We start from the raw sequence: 9,305 nt of genomic DNA on the forward strand, positions 1-9,305 counted from the left end.
TTTTTGATGCAAATGAGCGGTATTAATCTAAAACACAAATGATCTGTGCCAGTTTTAGTCTCTTTGCTTCATTAGAAGGCTTTATACCTATTGTTGATATTATTACGAAAACCGACAACGGTACAACGGCATAAATTATAAGATCATTGGAACGATCTATAAAGAAAATTATCTTATGGATTATGTTTCCATACTATATTTAGCTCACTGTTCTGCGCATGTACGTACTGGACACCTGTTTATTATTTTTACTTGTTTAAAAAGTATTATTACTTTTAACAAAAAACTAATGAAAGACTCTAACTTTAAACTAAATGTATAGCATCCCTAGGAGTATGCAATCTCAACGAAACAATTCTACCGACACCGGTCTTGGTCTCATAAAACTCGTGCGAACCAAGAATGATTAAAAAATCATGTTCCACATTTCATTTCGTCGACACAATGGCTTTCGAATTCCCCAGATACAAATCCGATGGACTATTCCATCCGGGCCATTTTAAAAATCAAGGTAGGGAATAAAAAATATGCCAATATGGTTGTACTGAAGAAAGCCATTGTTCAGAAATGAGTCAAAACACTGGACGATCACACTCGTGAAGCATGCAACTCATTTTTTAACCGTTTGTAGGCCATAGTCAAGGCTTTTCCCACATATTTAAACTGTTTTTTTGTCCACCACAATAGTGATTGGAAACGCTGCCTGTACTATTATAACGATTTATGGTACGACACACGACTTTGAGGTGTTTGAACTCACGAATACTAGGTGGTTGTGATTTTCCAGCCAAATATAACGCAGTTACACTATTACGTTTGAACTCCATTTCGAATAACTTTTGTTCTATAAAACTCTAAATGCAAATGCTTGTGGTAGCTAGTAAACAATATAGTTGACAATATCAGTTTGACAGATATACCTGCGTCTAGTTGGTAACACTTCAATAACCTAATCCTATACAAAGGAATTACAAAAGAGGATTGTGCAATGTCATCTAAAAAGCAGTTAAGAACTGGAGGGACATGTATGTTATGGTAAGCAGTAAATCACTGCTCACTGCAGTAATCTGCAGTAAGCAGATTAATCGGTACTAAGTATATCGTTTGGAAAGTTATGGCATATGGAAAGTATCGACAAATTTGAAGTCAAATGGTTAATTGAAAATAAATTATTTAACCACTTAACATGAATAACAGAAATGGGGTAATATTTATCATTAGGTTAATATGACCACGTAACACTCTTCTTTGAAACGTCTGGAGATATTCCATCTAAGCAAAGAACAATTGGTTTAAGAAAATTAAACCAATATGTTGTATTTAAATCAGTTAAAAATCGATTCACTTTATTTATTTTTTACTTTTTATATAAGAGACTATATACATTATATAATTCAGGTTACTTTATGTAGTCAATGTAAACTCCAAACTAATTTGAATAGTGTATTAGTGTGTATTAGTATGTTACAATCACTCGACCTCTTATAAATTTATTCAGCCATATAGTTTATATCTAAATATTTAACCAAATATTTATTTTAAATATTTCAATTATAAAAAATTATTTATGATGTATTATTATAAATTACTATTTATAGTTTTAATCTATTTCCTCTTAGCTAGTTTTTAATAATCTGACCTATTGGTATATGACTACTATGAATATAGCCAACTTACTCCTTAATGAGTTAATTTTAACAATTTTTTTTTATTCAATAATAATCATTTAAAAACAAATTTGTGAGATACTGAAATTTGAAAATACTTTAAAGTTGTGATCATTACAAAATTAGCTTTTAAGGAAAACAATAAGTGTTTGTTGAAGTTTAGATATTGCAATGTGAGTATTTTGGGCTTAAAAAGAATATATTCCAATAAGGAAAAAAATTGTTTAGAAAGTTGAAAGTTGAAAGTTTATAGAAAATATGGAAATTCAAATAAATGTATTCGTTAAAGCATTTGTAGTCTTAAAAAAATAAAACATGAAAGTATTAATAAAATAAACGCACAAAAATTGTGTTATTATTGTTAATTTAGAGAAAAAATACTCAAGTGAAATATTAAAATTTTTATTTAAAAAAATGAAAGTTTGTGAGAATAAATACAATAAGTAATTTATATAAAATTATATACCATAAAATAAAAGCTATTGCTCTAAACAAAAATATTAGTAATAAAGTAGATTTTTGGTAAAAATAATTGCAATTAAATAAATTAAATAAACTAGATTTAATTCTAATTTCATATATAACAAAATTCATAAAAGGTATTTTATATGATAAGTATTTAATATTATATTAAAATAAAAGTAAACTTTTTAAGGCTGACTTTGTATATATACTTATATTATTGTTTCAATAGCAATAATATTAAGCAGAAACCTTTGTATGTTTTTACTGTAACACTGTCTACTGAATTAATTTAATATTAAAAGAAAAAAATTAATGCAATAGTAAATACTATTTTATATTGAATTAAATCATTTAAAATTAAAAAAATGTTATAAATATTAAACACAAAATATTAAAAAATTGATGTAACATTAAATGTACATAATTAATTAAAATAAATGAAATTAAATTAAATTAAATTTAATTTAATAAACAAATAAAATAAATAATATAATATCAAATTAAATAAAAAAATATATATATAAAAATCATGCGAAACACTTATTTAGAAAGACATCTAACATAAAATTAAAATACATTAATAACAAAAAAATTATAAATAATATTAAAAATTAAATTTAATGTATAAAAATTATAAAGAAATAATATAATAAAATCTAGAATTAAAATAAAAATAAAATGTAAACAATAATTTAAAAAGGTAGTATAAAAAATTAATAAATGAATAAGATTAAAAAACCTTTAACATTGAAATAAATGGAATAGAATCTATTAAAATAATGAAATTAAATAAAAATAAAATATCTTTAAATTTATTGAACCATGTAATACTTTCACTACTCTATTAATCTAATGAATACGTTCGAAGTGAAATGACTATAATTTCATCAAAATGATTTTAATAGAATGTACTATAACTAGATGTGCTAAAGTATGTATTGTTGTTGCTGGTAAAGCTATGCTTTCTTTATATTGGCAAAGAAGCTATAAATTAAATTTTAGAGGGTTTTCGAATAGCAAAGAATGACAGAAAGAAAGGACAAACACAAAAATTTATTTAATTTTATTGAAATTTGGCTGACCATACAACGCTGTTTCGAGTATTGCCCAGTAGTCAACATCAGTAGTCTTAGGAAATAATAGGAATTTTAATTAGTTTATAGTCCAGGCTTAGAACTCGTGCCTGTCAAATTAGAAGCGAAGACTAATCGTGTTTATCCTCAAGTCCCTAGAGCACTGAAAGTTTGTGCAGCCTTGGCTAAAATCTGAATATTGCTTCTGATGATTTCAACACCAGCTTTTTTATCCCATTTTAAGCCGTTAGATTTATCAATCACAATTTTTCAAAGAGACATGAAGTCTGTTTAAATTAATTTTGTTTTATTGAAACAATTTATTTGCAATCTATTTGCAATATATTTTATTTCAAATAATATCTATTTTTCAAAAACAGATGTAAAATATGTTGGCCTTTCAAATATAATGAATATGTTGATTTCATCAAGTAACGAAATTGTAAATAGAGATGCATATTGACTTAGTCTCTCTATGTATCTTGTACTACAATTCTTAATTAGCGCAATATTCCGTAGTTTAAAATAGACTTATTGATTATGAAACTGGAAACATTGTTATAGTTCTTTGTGTTTTCAATTAAAAACCATGAAGTATCTCAAAACAAGAGTTTTGTAACTATTCTCTATAATATGTGGTTGCAGTATATTCAATAACATAATTCGTTCACAGAAAAACAGTACATGGTAGATAAAAATTTCTTATCTTCGGAGGTAAATAGTTGTATTGATTTGCAAACACATATATATATATACAAATACATATATATAAATATTGATATATAACAAACTATTTAAATAAAATAGTCATTAAATTAGTTTCGAGTAGATATGTATCTTGGTTAATATTATAGCCTCCAAAACCCTGCAACTTATTTAGAGTACCTTTTATATATAAATTATTCAGTTGTCTGGGAATATGTCGCTAATGTTCTTATTTATTTTGAGTAAAATATATATTTTAAGTTGTAAAATACAATCTATAACTATTCCTAAAAGTACATATATTTCTTCGAGTTTTTTAGTTTTTCAGTTAAAGTTCAACTACTTACTTAATATTTCGATCCTCATATTTAACATTTCTGAAAGTGGTTGAAAATTCCAAAAACATTTCTATTATTATCTTTCTTAGTTTTGTAATTCACAACTATTTAGAATTTTTTGTGTTAGCTGAATAGCTTTAAAAACTTTCTTATAATACTTCATTTTAGTAAAACTGCACCTTATAAATGAGTTGTCGTCCATATAGGAAGAGATAGTGTCATCTACGTAACTCAACGTACAACAGATTAGATGATTACCTGAAAACGATAACAAAGACTCCTCACTGCGTATTACTTAAAAAGGTTTTATATAAACAAATTGGGGCACTGTTTGCTATAATTCTTGCATTTTTGATTAAACTGTTTTTTCTCTCAGATGAAGATATTTACTCCAGATGAGAACGGAGTTACGGAAAAGCAAAGATTGGAAACGTGTGAATTATTCGTTTAACACAAAGTAATTTAACGTAATTATTTAATTAATTGTATCACTGAAGAACATATATATGTGCCTGAATAAATTATATTTCCTTTAAGAATAAAACAACAAAATTTAAACTATAGTTCCCACATCTTAATTAAACGTAGAATTTATTCTACTATACTTCATTTATTTGAATTTAATGATATTTTAAATACAAATCTTCTTAAATATTTCAAGGAAAGTAACTTTAGTAAAATTTCTGAAATTAATTTAAATAAATAATATTCAAATAAACAAAACAAAATTAATTACAAAATAATTCTTAATATTAAAATAAAATTATTACTAAAACAAAAAAATCATATAACAATAAATTATTAACATGAAATCAATAAATAGTATATTATATTAAAAATATTACATTTAAATGCAATTGCTAAATTGGTTGTGGACTATCACACTAATTAAAAAAAATTCATTACTTTCATATTGTAAAAATATATATATCAAACTTAAAACAATAGATAAAAATTAAATTAATTAATACAAATTACAAAAACAAAACTTGAAAATTTTATATAAATATATATTCTATTTATGTTTGTTTTTCAAAATTATATTATATTTTATAAAACTGTATTTTCTTTATTTTTCATACTTAAGGCGTTCATATAAAAAGTTCAGGTTTCTATCAATAACAATAATTTTTCACTCCCAAAATATTTCTACTCAATTATTATTTTTAGCATAAATTTTTTTTTTGAACTTTATACATAGTCTTCTTCCATTCCTATTAATTAATTATTTTGTCATCTTAATTAAATAAGTATTGCAATAACAATTAAATACTTAGTAGTTATAATTAATATTAAATAAAAAAAATTAGTCGTTAAGTTTAAAAAAAATTTATTAAATTGAATTGTTAGATATGCTGATTTCTATATATTTCATACGTTTACCACCCTTTTTTGATGTCCCGTTTGGTAGCAATCAAACGATCGAAATAATATCACATGATTATGCCGCTGACGAATCTAAGCGCAGGGACCGGATTTGAGAGGACGCCGGTGTTAACTTATATATAATAATATATAGAGTTAATTTTATGGACGTTTAAATTCATGAGACAGCGTCCCGTCCTTTTCGTCTATATAGACTATGGACTATAGAGAATATAGACTATATAGACTAGAGTAAAGAGAGAAATACTGAAAATACTATCACTAGCCAAACACAGATAGTTACTTTAGTTACTCTACTCATATGTGCACCGAAACTTGAGTTACTAGTTTGTCAGTTTTGTCACCTACCTCATTATCTCGCACACCTCTATTAACAACTTCACTTTTAAAAATGTCTTTGATTTTATTAATCAATGAAAAGGATGCATGACAAGCATAGAATACTCTTCGATTGTGAGCATAAGTCTGTCAATTTTATTTCTATTTCAAAGGATTAGTGTCTACTCTTTTTCGAATTTAAGTGTAATCCATACTAATAAACAGACTTAACTACATATTCCTCTCTTTTCTATATATATATATATATATATATATTATTATGGTGACTATAACATAGCGTCTATATTAATATATAATATTAAAAAAAAAATTTTATATGGAAATCAGCTTCGTTAAATGCTTTTTACAAATATATTTACAAGTATTTATATTAAAATATTGTTACTATGAAAAGAAACAAAAAAATTATTATGTATATATTTTTGCTTTTCGGATTTATTTAAGTAAATTAAATTTTTATGCATATATAGTAGATATACATAAATATGAAAAATTCGTCAAAATGGCTGTTAATTTCAAAATGCAAAAATAAGAATTATTTTAAAAATTAAATGCGTTTAAAAACAAATTGATGAAATGTACTTAAAATTTTACCATTAAAAATGAAAAAATTAAAAATAAATCAGAAAAATTAAATTAGATATAAAACATTATAATAAAAAAAAAATAAATTTAAAATTAAAATAATAATAAATATTTTAATGAAAACATAAAATCAAATTAGCTGCTTAAACTGCTTCGATTTGTTATAGGCAATTAAAGAAAAAAATAAAAATTGTTGCAATTGCTTATTAAAAAATTATTAATTTATTGTGCTAATTATTGTTAATTGTTATTTTAGCACAGAACGCACACATACACACGCCCATAAAATTAATTAATTAGCTAATTAATTAAGAAGAACAATGCAATACATACACAAACGACTAATGATATAAAGAAATTATTGCTTATTATTAAATTATAGCAGCAAACGTGTTATAGAATTTTTTATAAAGAAAATTGATACGATGAAAGAAATAAAAATAAATGATAAATAATTAATTGATAAATAAATTAAATTAATAAATTAAAATAATAAATATATTGTATATTAAAATAAAAAACCGACGTAATTAAAAACTATTAATATATATTAAATATTAATAAATTAATGATTTTTTAGCAATATAAAATAATTTAGAAAAAACAATAATGAATGAATTGAACTAAAAGGAAAAATATATATAAATAAAGTGATATTAAACAAAAACTAATGTGTATAAATTTTTATTGAATTTTAATATCATTTTAAAAAAAGTTTGAAGAAATTCGGCGACTATCAACGATCTTTAATATAGTATCTTCCAATTAACTTCCGAGGAGGTAAGATAAAAAGGTAACTAAATTTGAAAGCATATAACTCACTTTTTTTATGCTGATGAACTTTTAAACATTTATAAAAATTAATATATTGAAATGTGATATCCTCAGAATGAGTAAAGCATAGTAATCAGGTTGTGGTACATTTTGTAACGAAAAATATTAAAAAAATTGTTTTACTGCAACCAATAGGATTATTATTATTATTATTATTTGGACAAGGAATAGTGTACTGCGACCTTAAAGATTTATTATGTCCTTTAGTCTGATTAGCCGAATTTCTTTAATCATAGACAGTATAAAACCTATCTATCTGGCTTTAATACCCTATGTTCCATGTAATACCCTCCTAAGTGTTTCTTCCGCTTGTGCATCAGTACCGAGCATTTCCATAGCATACGGCATGCAGTTTCTCTCTCTCTTCCGTACAGTATCTACAGTCTGAGTTGGATTGGATTCCTAACTTTGTTAGATGATTTTTCACCTACAGCTTTCTTAATTAAACCTAAACAAAACATGCTATTAAAAATTAACGCAAAACTTTACTCCTGATTGCTTCAATTTAATGTTAGAAACGGTAACCAAACAGCAGATTTAAACTGCATAAATTCCACAATATTTTACAAAAGTAGAATGCTACTTGTGTAAGCCAATGATATTGATATTGATATTGTCAGAATAGCTTTTTCCACACTAGAAAAAGAAACGAAACATTGGGATTTGTGGTAAATGAGGGAAAAACAAAATACTTTCTGCCAACAAACATATTTTGCTGAGCATCTTGAATCACTATCGACAAATAAAATTCGAAGTTTTGGAAGATTATGACTAACAAAAATTACAAACAGACTTCAGACTAATTTTGACAAATAAAAATTAAACTTATTAAATCTCTTCCATACCCGTTATGATGTATGATGCAGAAGGTTTGACAATAACCAAGAGTGATGAGAATGCTTTAGAATCATTCGAGAGAAAAATTCTTCGAAAGATCTATAGCCCCTTACGCGTTGGCAACAAGCTATACATGAGCTATACAGTGACATTGACATAATTAAACTAAGACTAAAGTCCAGGAAAATTATTTGATTCAGTATCCGCTGATGGTAGAAGACTTTGCATCTTCGTTAGAAAAACCAGGTTACCGACGCAAAAATAAACAGCAAAACTTAGAACATGAACTTCTCATAACGGAAATGCACATGCTGTCTGGATCAGTAGAATGAAAATATTGGAAAGGCACAAAACAACTTTACTCGTGCATTTAGCAAAGTTACCCCAATAGGCGTAAAGTTGTAAGATTTCGATATCCGCTGGGATGGCCATGTAATATGAAAAGTGGTGCAGCAAGTTTTATAGACAAAATAGATAGACAGTGCCAGACAGGCCATTGGAAACAAGGAAAATAGAATTACTGCAATGCAATGGAGGACCATAAACGAAGAAAGAATTTGAAGCATTCGACATCGATATTCCACAGGAGTTCTTATCTAAAATAGATGACGCTGAGAAAAACAAGAGAAGAAATTCAATTATTGAGCATTGAAAATATTATACACAAATAACAGAATAAGAGATAATGTTCACCAAATTTGCATATGATCCAATTAGTACCTTGTGATCAAAAACTTATTCACATGAACTGTGATTCCCGCGCTTCTCGTACAATTAGTTTTTGTTTGGCGTCTATACAAAGTAGTCGAAAAATTTTCGTGTGACGATTTTTAGCTGAATTTCATTCAAAAAAAGCGTCGTTGTGATGTGGCCAAAGAGATGATTTCCAACGCAGATAGTGACTCCACATTCATCGAACGCATCGTCTATGAATTTGACATGCCCACCAAACAACAATCGACCGAATGGTGCTTCCAAGGTGAGCCGAAACCGAAAAGAGAACGCCAAAGTCGGTCCAAAATCAAGGATATGCTGACTGTTTTCTTCGATATTCGTGGTGTGGTGCACTATGAATT

The sequence above is a fragment of the Teleopsis dalmanni genome, chromosome 2 (assembly GCF_002237135.1).
Source record: "Teleopsis dalmanni isolate 2A chromosome 2, ASM223713v2, whole genome shotgun sequence".
Lineage (NCBI taxonomy): Eukaryota > Metazoa > Arthropoda > Insecta > Diptera > Diopsidae > Teleopsis > Teleopsis dalmanni.